Below are 13,141 nucleotides of genomic sequence, written 5' to 3'. Positions count from 1 at the left end.
AGGCGGATTCAAGACTAATCTCCCCTTAGAAAACAATAAAGATAAATTGTATCTTCTATCCTTCCTTTTCTGCTAACCTTAAATCTTTCATTTAACTTTTGTATGACTCCATTGCTACGCTACTCTATCAGGTGCAATCGTCCACAACCGGGTTTACAATAGTACATACATAGCCTCGACCCTTCCTTTCATATCTCTCTTCATTTCCTTCTTTTCTGTGTCCTATCAGTCACTAACAATTTTTCCCAACCTCGAGTTTTCCATGTTGTAATATCCAATTTATTTCTTTGCCTCGTTCTTCGTTACCGCCTTTTGTCCAGCTTCATTCCTCTCTTCAACGTCTGTCCCTGTCTGTCTTTATCTCTGTCTCGGTGTGTCTGTCTCTTCCTTCCCCCCGTCCCTTTCTGTCTGTCGGTCTCTCTCTCTCTCTCTCTCTCTCTCTCTCTCTCTCTCTCTCTCCTCTCTCTCTTTCTCTCCTCTCTCTTTCTCTCCTCTCTCTCTTTCTCTCCTCTCTCTCTTTCTCTCCTTTCTCTGTTTCTCTCCTCTCTCTTTCTCTCCTCTCTCTCTTTCTTTGCCTCGTTCTTCGTTACCGCCTTTTGTCCAGCTTCATTCCTCTCTTCAACGTCTGTCCCTGTCTGTCTTTATCTCTGTCTCGGTGTGTCTGTCTCTTCCTTCCCCCCGTCCCTTTCTGTCTGTCGGTCTCTCTCTCTCTCTCTCTCTCTCTCTCTCTCTCTCTCTCTCTCTCTCTCTCTCTCTCTCTCTCTCTCTCTCTCTCTCTCTCTCTCCTCTCTCTTTCTCTCCTCTCTCTTTCTCTCCTCTCTCTTTCTCTCCTCTCTCTCTTTCTCTCCTCTCTCTCCCCTTCTCTCTCCCCTTCTCTCTCCCCCTCTATCTCCTCTTCTATCTCCCTCTTCTATCTCCCCTTCTATCTCCCTCTTCTCTCCCTCTCTCTCTCTCTCTCTCTCTCTCTCTCTCTCTCTCTCTCTCTCTCTCTCTCTCTCTCTCCCCCTTCTCTCTCCCCCTCTATCTCCTCTTCTATCTCCCTCTTCTATCTCCCCTTCTATCTCCCTCTTCTCTCCCTCTCTCTCTCTCTCTCTCTCTCTCTCTCTCTCTCTCTCTCTCTCTCTCTCTCTCTATATATATATATATATACTGTATATATATTACGTGTGTTTGTGTATGCGAGTGTGCGTGCATGTGTGCATTTACGTGTGTGTATACTCATCGATTTCCTTAGGTTTATATTATTCCTCACAACTTTATTCCAAACACTCGAGTAAGATCTTCGTTCCAATATGCTATTGAAGGAAATCCACCATCCACGGCTTCGGTTTGGGCCCCGAAGTTTCCAACTGTGCCTCCGTGGGTCTTCCCTCGGGGTCTAATTCCCTCGATGTTTCTCTTCCTACACTGGGGCGGGGGTGGTGGGTGGGCGGGTGGGGGTGTGGGGTGGTTGTTGGGGGGTGGTGGTGGTTTGGTGGGGTGGGCAGGCAAACTTGACCGACAAGGAGGAGTTGCGTCAAACTTTACTGGGTCATTCTTCCTCCGGAAACAAACTTGGTGTGTCTGTATTCTTGGACACGTGCAGGGCAAACACGAATATCGAGGTTGGGGAATTACCAACCGGGGGCATTTCTTGGAGTAATTGTTTAGTCCCCTCCACCAGGAAATGGGATTTATATTTCGTTGTACATTCAAAACATGCGAGTTTTATCTGCAGTCTAGAGCCGTATTCAGATGAGGAAGGGTCAGGTTTATATTCAGTATTTCAACTTTGATATGTTTATTGCTGGTGATGCTACTGCTGCTGCTGATAGTAGCGATAATGAGGATAATGATAATGATGATGATGTATATAACAATGGTGATGTTGATGATAATAATAATAATGATTATGTTGATGATAATAATGATGATGATATTGATGATAATATTGATGATATTGATAATAACATTGATGATAATGATGATGATAGTAATGATGATGGTGATAATGAATAATTATGATAATAGTAGGAATTATAATTGTAATAATAATAATGATGATATCGGTGGCTACAGAGGCGGCTCATGACAGTTTTAGTATTAGCCAAATGAAACTCTGCCTGTGAGTGCGTGTACGCCCAGGGAATGTTTTTTGACTTGGTGACTTTGTGATAATAGGATTACAAAGAAATGGCGAAAAATAATATTAACGTTGACAATGATAGTCACTTGATGAAAGGAAATACGAGTGTGCTGTCGCTTAAATGATTGTGGATTCATCTCTTTCAAAGCTAAACACGTCTATCTATATTTATCCGCGTGAATTCGAGTTATTAAAGGAGCCTTTGAGCTCAAGGATATTTTAACTTATATACTTTTATTTTTATATTTCTTTTATTTTTTTGTTTTTTATTCATAATTTACTTGGTAATTCCCGTTCAGAAACAGTTCCCCATTGATTTACCATTACGCTTTCGATCGCTCGAAAAGATTCGTATTTTCTTTTTCTCAACGCTGAATGCCTTGAGAAGATTGTAGCATATACTACCTGTTATTGTAAACGAAGTGGGCCATTCTAGTAGAAAGGCAGTTTCGGAACCGCAGGTCAACGCCAGTCTAACGGGCCTGCAACTCCTGTGACCAGCAAAGCAGATTTTGTAGTCCATATTAACTCGGTTTTCTGTCCAATGTTCTTCCACTGTAGAACAAATAACGACTTTCCTTGTAGCTACATTCTTACTTGGTGTAGGTCACGATGTCTCATCTGATTTGTCTTCGATTATTGTGTCCATCTTTCCGTCATATGACCTCCCAGACTCCTAGACTCCTCGGGTTGCTAAAAGTTGGAACCTTTGATCTTTTTGTAGAGTAATATCTCGCTATTGGTAATAGACCGCCCGATTTGCTTCGGTTTGACATCCGGAAGATCGTTTCGGAAAGGAAACATTTGAATGTTATTTGAGAATATTTAAGCCACTTGAAATTTTCAAAAGTCATGGCTCCTTTAAAATAATAATAATAATAATAATAATAAAAATCTATTTGCAATCTTGATTAGAGCTAGGAAGAGATAGTATTAAACATTAACTCCGAGATCCATAGTTCACAGTTTAACTGTTGTTATGGAAAGAATGTTTTTCCTTTCCTACTGGTCGAACCGGTTAGGGCGTCGATACTTGCGGGGAAGGTCGAGGGGATGGCGATTCGAACCCTGCCACGGACGAAGTTGAATCAAGAGCATGGTTGATTAGATTCCATGCAACAAAGTCCTCTGTAAGAAGTACCGCCCTAGCCCCCCGATCGAGGGGAGTTTGTGACAAACCATATCATATATATTTATAATATGTACGTAAGTAATAATATCAAGAAAAATATTGCAAGCATTTAATGCTCTTATGTTACAAGAAAAATAAGTACTTTTAAAAACGTAGACTGACATCGAAGACGGAAAACAAGAAATGAAAGGAAGGAAGAATATATAAACGCGAACTAGAAATATGTTTTTCTTACAGATATATTTTGGTTTCAAAGAGTAGTCTTTGATTGAAGCCGATTGTAGAAAGGTCCGCAAAGTCGGGGAAGGAAATAATAGAACCAGGAGGGGACGCAAATAATAGGAATAAAAAGAAAGAGAAAGAGAGAGAGAAAGAAAAAGAGAGAGAGAGAGAGTATATTGAAGAAGGCATCGCAGAAGAAATGAGTGTAGAAGAAAGTCTTTAACTAACATAAAAGAAAGGTGGAAGGATCTATGCTGTCTGTACAAGGACAGACAGGTTAAGAGGAGTCTGCACAGACGGAGCCAAACCCGTGACGTGTCTGTGTTAGGCGGTGGAGCAGAGGACAATTGGACTGAAAAGGTCAGTGTTTGATAGGAAGCTAACACAAAGAAGCTGTCACAGGATAATCAGCAACTAATTCCTAAGGGAAGGAACTTCAGAGGGAACGATGTTTGACAGGAAACTAACACAAGCTACCTGAGGATAACAAGCAGCCAGTTCTTGAAGACAGAAACTTGTTGAGTAGGGCTATTTTCGGCAGGAAAGTAACGTTAAGCTGCTCCCCCTCCCTGAAAAAAAAGAAAAAGAAAAGAAAAAAAAAACATGAGGCTCCAGGCGCTACCGAAGCGCGTGATTTAGTGAAAGTGAGGACGGCATAAGCAGAACAAACAGGGCCCGTCGAGAAGGCGCAGTTTGTCAATATGAACAGTTATGGTGATGATCTGTTTCCCTCCCGAGGAGGGAGAGAAGGAAGAGGAGGAGGAGGAAGACGAGGAGCAGGAGGAGGAAGAGGAGGAGGAGAAAGAGGAGGAGGAGGAGGAGAAAGAAGAGGAGGAGGAGAAGGAGAAAGAAAGGCAATGGAGGGAAAGGAGACGGGGTAGGTTTGGACAGTGGTGATAGAGGAGATGAGATAAGAATAGAAGATGAAGGATCAGGTGAAGAGAATGGAGGAAATGGGGAAAGGAAAAGAAAAGGTATTGAGAGGAGATGAGAGAGGAAATTTGGTGGATAAGGAGGAAGTGGAACAGGAAGAGGTGGAAGAGTGGAAGATGGGATATGGGTGGGAGGGGATAGAAGAAGGGTGAAGATGAGGAAACTACACTAAGAGGCGCGTGGTTGCGGCCGAAGCCTTCACCTTTGCCCTACTAGGCGCTTGGATTGCTGGGGCAGGCAACAGTCGGTGCAGAGAATCTGAGGGTAGTGCGAGATTCGAACGCATAGCTAAGCCAATGCGAGACCAGCACGTCGCCGGTGCTCAAGGAATGGAAAGAGGTGGGAGAGAGGGAAGAGATGATAAAAGAGAGGAAGGATTGGAAAAAGAGGAGAGATGAGTGTGTGTGTGTGTGGGTGTGTGTGCGCGCGCGCGCATGGGAGAAGGGCTTGGAAGATAGGGAGGGGGGTGGCTGGGAAATGAAAACGAAGAAAGAGAAAGGCAAGAGAGTAAAGCGAATGAGATTGAGAAGAAAGTGTAAGGAAATGGCAAGCAAGAAAGGGAAGGAGGGGTAGAAGACGAAATAAAAGGGAAAAAGGAGGCAGAGAAGAACGAGTGAGACAGGTACATTCATACACACGTACATACATGTATACGTAGATACATACATACATACATACGAGTACATACGTACACATACATATCTACGAGTATAAACATTCATACGTACATACAACATACAGACATGCATGCATACATACATATGTACATACTCTTACATAGAGAGAGAGACAGAGAGACAGAGCAAGGGAGAGGGTGGAGGGAGATAGAAAGAGGGATTGGGAGAGAGCGAAAGATAATGAGAGGAAGAGAGAGAGAGAGAGAGAGTAAGGGAAATGTAGTGGAGTGAGACCAAAAATGAGTGGGAAAGAGAGAATGAGAGAAAGTTAGAGGAAGATGGTCGATTTAAGAGAGTGAGAGTAAGGAGAAAGCAAAAGAGTGAGCGAGGAGGGGAAGAGAGAAGGGGAAGGTGGTGAGATATACAGATGAAGATAGATTGATAGTGGTACATTTATAGAGGAATAATTATATATATATATATGTATATATATATATATATATAATGTATAATATACAAGTATATATATATAATGTATAATATACAAGTATATATATATATATATGTATAATATACAAGTATATATATGTATATGTATAATATACAAGTATATATATATAATGTATAATATACAAGTATATATATATATGTATAATATACAAGTATATATATATGTATATGTATAATATACAAGTATATATATATATGTATAATATACAATATATAATATATATGTATATATATATATATATATATATATATATATATATGTATATAATACAAGTTCCACATCTGTACCACATCCACGCACATTAAATGACCCAAACCTTAGGGTACTGGCTAGAAAACTCCCAGACCCTCTTATGCCTTTACTTCTTTTTTAGGAATGCCCCCTTTTGGGGTTACAGGTATATATATATATATATATATATATATATATATATATATATATATATATATAAAGATAGAGATAGAGATAGTGAAGGAAAAAGTAAAAGAGCGTGTGAGTAAGTGAGCGAGTGATCGAGTGAACGAGTGAGTTAGTGAGCTAGATAAATGAAGAGATAGAGGGAGAGGAAGGAGGTGGTTGGTAATGAATTATGTGAGAGGATAGCGAGAGGAATGGGTAAGAAAGTGAGGGGGAGAGGGATAAGAATAACGGAGAAGAGCGAGGAGGAGTAAGGAAGAGAAGAGGGGCTGAGTAAGGAGTGAAGGAGTGAGTTGAAGGTGAGGGAGAGAGGGGGAGGAGGAAGAGGAGGAGGGGAAGGAGAGGGAACGTCAGTAACAAAGTGAAGAGTTGTAGACGGAAAATAAGAGGGAGAATGACAAGAAGAATGTGCTGAGAAAAATATTAGAGGGATTGTGGAAGAAAAAACATGAAAGGATGAAGTAGAAAGGGTACAAGAAGAATGAAGAGAATATAAAAATGAGAAAGGAAATTCAAAAAGAGAAACGTAATAGTTAGAGAAATGGAAGGAAATAAGAAAGTGAAGTAAAATCAAAGTAGGCAAATATCTTTTGAGGAAATACGGATTACCGACAAGAAGAAAGAAAGAAAGGGAGATAGAAATGTATAAAGATTCGAAAAAGATGGAATGGGCGGGGAAAACATTAAAGGTGAGAGAGTGAGAGAAGGCGAGTGTGAGAGAAGTACAAGAGGAGGCGGAGGAAGGAGGAGGAAGAAGAGGAGGCGGAGGTGGTGAAGGAGGAGGAGGAAAGGGAGAGGAGTGCGAGACGAAACAAGAATTTAAAGCAAGAATAAGGAGGAAAGGATGACGAGGAAAAGTATAATGATGAACACGGGAGAAGACTAAGATGGAGATTAAGACGAACAGAATGGTAACGACAACAGCCAAGTCGTCGACGACGACGACGACAATGATAAAGTCGACGAATACGAAAATAACCAACTCGACGACGACAATGTCAAAGGCAGCGATAACAGAATTCGACGATATCAAACAAAATCGACGACAAAGAAGGCAAGGAATTCGATGACGACGAAGTCGACGACAATAGTAAAGTCGACGAGAAAGACGACAGTGGAACAAGAGAATGGATACGACGAGGAAGACTGAGGCGGAGAAGAAATTGACAAGGAAAAAGGCAACGAGAGAGAAGACAATGACGACGATGATGACAACGTCAATGATGATGATGATGACGAGGACAAGGACAAGACAGTGACTTGATTATTACTTGTGATTTTTTTCCCATATATTCTATTCTAACGTAAGATTATTTTGTCTAGATATATGGGATGTCCCACATACTGGAGAGGTAGGAAAGAAAACAAGAGCCGAAAAGAATTGAGAAGATAAATGAAATAGAAAACGAAAAGCTGATGAAAATTTGGAGAGGCACGCAGAGAAATAAAGAGAGACAAACGTGGACGTGTACACAGAATACGAAAGAGAAAATATTCCTTGCAGAGAAATGAAATGTGACGATAGGGAGAGTGAGCTGGAGAGTGGTGTAGAGAAATGAACAAAGGCAAGGTGAGAGTATATACCAGGAGAATACGGAGGAGAAAATGTATCGAAAAAGAGAAGTGAAATGTGACTATAGAAAGTGACAGAGCTGGAGAGAAATGGGCAGAAACAAAAGGGTTAAATAAATGCGCGTTTGTGTTTGTTTGTTTGTGTGTTTATGTGTAGGGGGTGTGCGCGTGTGAGTACGTGTGTGTGTTGTGCTGGTGGGTGCGTTGGTGTGCGCGCACCCATGTATGCGTGTGTGTGTGTGTGTGTGTATATCAGTTATATGATATACAATATGCATGAATTACAATCTACATACATTTATGCACACACAGACACACACACACACACACACACACACACACACACACACACACACACACACACAGTATACATATACATGTGGCTGTCGTGTAAATGCTAAGAAAATGACTGTGAAGGGAGGTGGAAATGACACGGCTATGGGAAAGGAGAGGAGAAAAAGAAAAATGAAAGACATGAAAGCTGATAAGTCACCAGGGTTATATGGTTGTCACGTGGAGTTTCTAAAGAAGTGAATAATATCCATAACGGAATAGCCGATGAGGTTGTTTAATATGTACCTAAGGGAAGGAAGTGTTACACTGAACTGAAGGAGTGCATGTATAGTTCTCCTATACAAAGGGGGCAAATGTTGATTGTGATAACTTTAAAGGTGTCTATTGCATGTACTTTGCAAGGGGTATGGTGCTTAATTGAAAATATTACAAAAACAAACGGAAAAGAGAATTTCTTTATCATTTAATTGTTCATTTCTTTATTATCATTATCATTTTCATATATATATATATATATATATATATATATAATATATATATATATATATATATAATATATATTTCTTTTATGGATTTGGAAAAGGCGTATGGCAAGGTTGGCGGAAGGATGTTATAGGATGTATTGCTGATGTAGAGGATAGGGAGATGTCTGTTGAGGATTTTTTGTTTTTAAGTGAGGAGTAGAGCTTATGTAAAATTATGAAAGGGAAGAGTGCGTGGTTGGAGGGGAAGGTAGGACTACGCAGAGGTTGTGTTATATCGACATGGTTGTTCAACGTGTATAAGGATGGAATGATGAGGGAGAAGAGGAAACATAAGGCTGTAAGGCTGGGACTTGGAGCTCGTTGATAAGAGTAGAGGAAAGTGAGAGGTGAACCAGTTGTTTGTGACAGACGCTGCGCATGTAGCTGTCTGTGGAGATGGAGTGAACAATTATTCGACTTTGGGAGATTGTACGGGAGGAGAAAGGTCAAAATAATTTGGGCACAAAAAATGTGTGATATCTACAGGGCGAGGGTGGTGTGGGTTGGAAGTGAGTTTTCAAGATCAGAAGCTGGTGGCTTTAAGTCGTTTGGGCTACATGTAGCAGGGAATGGAGGAGTTGGGGTGGAGGTAAATTATAGAGAAAATGGAAGAAACAAGAGTGATATATGGAGGGAAAAGGAAGAGAGTGAGAGATGAAGGGAGAAGGGAGAGATTGAGAGAAAGAGGGAGGGAGAAGGGAAAGAGTGAAAAGGAAGTGAAAAAGAGGGGAGAATGGAGAGAGTGACAGAGCAGGAGAAAGAGGAGAGAATGAAAGAGGAAGGGAGAAGGGAAAGATTGACAGGGGGGAGGGAAAGATTGAGAGAGGAAAGAAGGGAGAGATTGAGAGAGGGAGGGAGAAGGGAGAGACAGAGAAAAATGAAAAGATTGAGAGAGGGAGGGAGAAGAGAGAATGAGAGACGGAGGAAGAAGGGAGAAAGTGAGAGTAAATGACCACAGGAGATAATGCGAGAGACATTTTTGAGATAAGGCTGTGCGGAGTCTGAGTCGTTGGCGAGCTGTTAATGAGACGACGGAGGAAGGAGATAATAAACTCCAATGGAGGAGGTAATGGAGGGAGAGGGTGAGACGGTGAGATAATAGGAGAGAGAGAGAAAGGGAGAACTACGAACGGGTAGGGGGTAAAGGAAGGATGAATGGAAGAGAAAAAGTGATAGAGGGAGACAAGAAAAAGAAGAAGAGGAAATAGACAATGGACGAGGAACGAAGAAGACTTAAAGACAATACATAGAAGACAATAAAAGAGAATGGAAAGGAAATGTGATAAAGAGGAGAATAAGGAGCTAATAGGAGACGACGGGAGGAAGAGAGGGAGGCAGAGGAAGAGAAGAAAGAGGACACGGTGTTGTTGCTATTAGAATGGATGATGTCTTGTACAGTGCTCTGGGAGGCGTGTTTGTTTATATGACTACTTGAATTATCCTTTTATGGCTTAACAAGCTTGGCCATACCGTAAATGTTGGGCGTAAAGAAATACACTCGCTACAGCTCCTCAGAAGATGATAGCGTCTATAGTACGAGCCTTCGCTTCATTTTCCGGTGAAAATAAATTATAAACAGAAATATGGATGAATTTAGTTATGAGAAAACGAAAGTGAATATGCCTTGATATACACTCGCTACAGCATCTCAGAAGACGATCGCTTCATTTTCGGCTGAGAAAAAAATGATAAATTGAAGTATGAAAGAATTTAGTTAGAATATTATAAGAAAACTAAAGTGAATATACTTGGATGGGAAAAGGAAACTGAGTAAACGAAAAATCTGAAAGACGAGAAACCAGCAATAGGAGAAGAGAACTGTGAACGTAGCAAGACAAAAGAAAACGTTGTAGAGAAAAAATGGGAAGGCTAATGGAGAATTGTAAGTCAGGAAGATTATTGAGAAGCTTAAACCAGGAGGCGGTCACCAAAGGCCAAATCCATCACCTTTGCCCTCTGTATCCGGATTGCCTTCCAGATAGATGTAGTGCTCATTACGGTGTTATGTAGAGTCCAAATACTAAATGTATACACACGTTGCGGTTTACGATTATTAATTCAATCTGACACTTAATTTTAGATTGTCAGTTTATTTGTTTATTTGTATTTATGTCTATTCGTATGTTTTATATACCTACTTCATTAATAATTTATTCATTTATTTATTGTAGTTATTTATATTTGGCTTCATAGTGTTTACTTTTTTATTTTGAGGTTCCCTGCTGTTTATTCAATAAGGGTAAGTCCAACCTTGGACTGAAGTGATGGAGGCGAGAAAATAGCGCTTCAGACCTGACTGTGAAAGAGAGAGAGAAAAAAAAGATCTAAGGAAGAAGAAGAAAAAAGAGATGAATAAGTGAGGGAAGGAGAAGGGGGAGAAGGAGAGAGGGAGAGTAAGGGAGGTAAGGAGAAATGGGAGAGAAGAACAGAAGGAAAAGAAGTAGAGAAGGGAAGAGAAGGAAAGAAGGAAAAGAAGTATATACAGTGGGAGAGAAGGAAAGAGGGAGAGAGGAGGAGAGAGTGTGAGAGGAGGAGAGAGTGTGAGAGGAGGAGAGAGTGTGAGAGGAGGAGAGTGTGTGAGAGGAGGAGAGAGTGTGAGAGGAGGAGAGAGTGTGAGAGGAGGAGAGAGTGTGAGAGGAGGAGTGTGTGTGAGAGGGGGAGTGTGAGAGGAGGAGAGTGTGTTAGAGTAGGAGAGTGTGTGAGAGTAGGAGAGTATGTGAGAGGAGGAGAGAGTGTGAGAGGAAGAGAAAGTGTGAGAGGAGAGAGTATTAGAGGAGGAGAGTGTGTTAGAGGAGGAGAGTGTGTTAGAGGAAGAGAGAGTGTTAGAGGAGGAGAGAGTGTTAGAGGAGGAGAGAGTGTGAGAGGAGGAGAGAGAGTGAGAGGAGGAGAGTGTGTGAGAGGAAAGAGAAAGAGAGGAGAGAGAAAGAGAGGGGAGAGAAAGAGAGAAGGGAGAGGGTAGGGAAAGAGAGGAAAGGAGGGAGGGAAGGAGGGCGGCCGGGAGGGCGTGAATGGTACCACATGTGTAGACGCAAGCCCTAAGTGGTAGTAGGCAACGACTTTGAGATGAACCTGCCATTCAGAATGTGGCAGTGAATGGCTGGACGCCAGCGTCGCTGTTGACGTGTGTTGATGACGTCAGGACATCTGGCGTCGGTGTGAGGCTCTGCGACAACTGCAGTCTACTGGGACCAAGGAAAGGTGACATGACGGCGGGTTCGGTGAAAAAGACACGCTCGTACGGAGGCTCGTAGACTCGTATACACAGAAACTCGTATATGTAGAGACTCGTACATGCAGAGACTCGTACATGGAGAGACTCGTACATGCAGAGACTCGTACATATAGAGACTCGTGCATGCAGAGACTTAAGATACTCGTACACGCAGAGACCTGTACTCACAGAGACTCGTATACAGAATCTTACACAGGGACTTGTACACAGACTGGTACACATAGACTGGTAAACGCTGAGACTGGTACACGAAGATAGTTCTACAGGCAGAGACTGGCACAGGCAGAGACTGGCACAGGCAGAGACTGGCACAGGCAGAGACTGGTACAGGCAGAGACTGGTACAGGCAGAGACTGGTACAGGCAGAGACTGGTACAGGCAGAGACTGGTACACGCAAGGATCCGTACACACAGACTCGTACACGCGATACCCGTACTCATAGACTAGTAGACGTAGATACCCGTACAAACAGACTCGTACACACGGAGACTCGTACACGCAGACTCGTACACGCAGAAACTCGTACACGCAGAGACTCGTACATGCAGAGACTCGTACACGCAGAGACTCGTACATGCAGATACTCGCACACGCAGAGACTCGCACACGCAGAGACTCGCACACGCAGAGACTCGCACACGCAGAGACTCGCACACGCAGAGACTCGCACACGCAGAGACTCGCACACGCAGAGACTCGCACACGCAGAGACTCGCACACGCAGAGACTCATACACAGAGAATCGTGCAATGAGGGAAAAAATCTATGGAAATATGAGCTTAGCGATGGCAAGAGGGGAAGCAGTCGGCAAAGATAGTGAGAAATGTGGGTGGTGTAGGTTGTAAGGGAAACTGAAAGGAAGAGAGGGATGGAAGGAGGTAAGGAGAGGGTAAGTATGGCTCAAGAATAGGTAAGTGAGGAAAGCAGATAGAGGGAAGGAAGGAAAGAAGAAGGTTAAGGAATGGAAAGGTGTAGTAGGAACTCCGAAGGGAAGGACAAAGAAAAATCTAAGAAAAAAATGTAGGAAGTGTAGATGAAGAGGAAGGGGAGGAAGGAAATGGAGGAGAGAGGGACGAATGTAAATATGAGAGGGAGGAAGGGAAGAGGAGTTGGAGGAAAGGGGGAAGAAAAAGAAGCGAAAAGAAACTATTTACCTTGTATTTTGCAGACTTGTTTCAGTTATCACTTAAGCGATTTAGTCCCTCTAGAGAAAAGAGAGAAAAGAGAAGAATAGTAAGAGTAAGAGAATGAAGTAAAAAAAGAAGAAAGAGAAAACGCGAGACAAAGTGAGGCAAAACGGAGGAAGAAGAGAAAATAACTAAACGAGGAGCAAAAAGAAGGAAGAAACATGGCGAAGGAAGGGAGGAAGAAGGGAGGGAAAGAAGGGAAACAAAGAGGAATCAAAAGGCGATTCAGGGAACGAATGTGGAGCTAAACTTGGAGAATGGCCGGAAGGAGAGGATGAGCGAGTGGGGGGGGAGGAAAGAGTACAGAGACATGACAGAGGGAGATCCTACAGAGGCGAATTTAATCGCCGGACGGCAGCTAGAATAAAAGAGAG

Source organism: Oratosquilla oratoria, chromosome 14 (assembly GCF_046742065.1).
Source record: "Oratosquilla oratoria isolate Oo_2021 chromosome 14, ASM4674206v1, whole genome shotgun sequence".
NCBI lineage: Eukaryota > Metazoa > Arthropoda > Malacostraca > Stomatopoda > Squillidae > Oratosquilla > Oratosquilla oratoria.
Note: the sequence above shows the minus strand (reverse complement) of the source record.